We start from the raw sequence: 638 nt of genomic DNA, 5'->3' as shown, positions 1-638 counted from the left end.
GAGAAGGGTCTAGCCTTGGGGCACGGAGATCATTGGCCAGGTCATCAGAATGGCATCTGTCATGGGTGCACTGTGGATCTGAGCTGTGAATCAATATTTCAGACCAGGTTTCTGGGCCAGGAGAGGCAAGAGCTGCAAGATGGCATGGGGGGAAAATTTGTCAGGCACACTTTGGGTGGGTGTTGAGTTGGGCTCATGAAACACTTGTAGGCTCAGGAATCCACAGCTGGCTGGCTGCTGCTTGTAGCAGTGGCTATCCCAGGAGTTCCAGGGCTCAGAGCCCTGCTTTCCTCACCAATGTTCTGCGGCAGATGAAGGTCTGCAATCATGCACCAAATATAAACGATCATCCATCGTGTTCTTCCCTTGATCCTGTACCCTAGACATGGATGGAGGTGCAGGTTCCATGCACCAGACCCCTCAGCCCACGAAAGAGTTGGGGAGAAATAACTGATGTGTCAAGAGTTTACTATGACTGTGCCTCTGAACTGCCCCCAGTTATAGCTCAGCTCATCATTACTACCTTCCTCTGTGTGTGTGTGTGTGTTTGTGTGTGTGTGTGTGTGTGTGTGTGTGTGCATGGGCACATCTTGGTACTAGGGCTTGAACTCAGGATCCAGGCTCTGACCCTCACTTTT

This window comes from Dipodomys merriami, unplaced genomic scaffold (assembly GCF_024711535.1).
Source record: "Dipodomys merriami isolate MVZ:Mamm:240054 unplaced genomic scaffold, mDipMer1.0.p SCAF_67, whole genome shotgun sequence".
Taxonomy (NCBI): domain Eukaryota; kingdom Metazoa; phylum Chordata; class Mammalia; order Rodentia; family Heteromyidae; genus Dipodomys; species Dipodomys merriami.
This window is presented reverse-complemented; position numbering follows the sequence as displayed.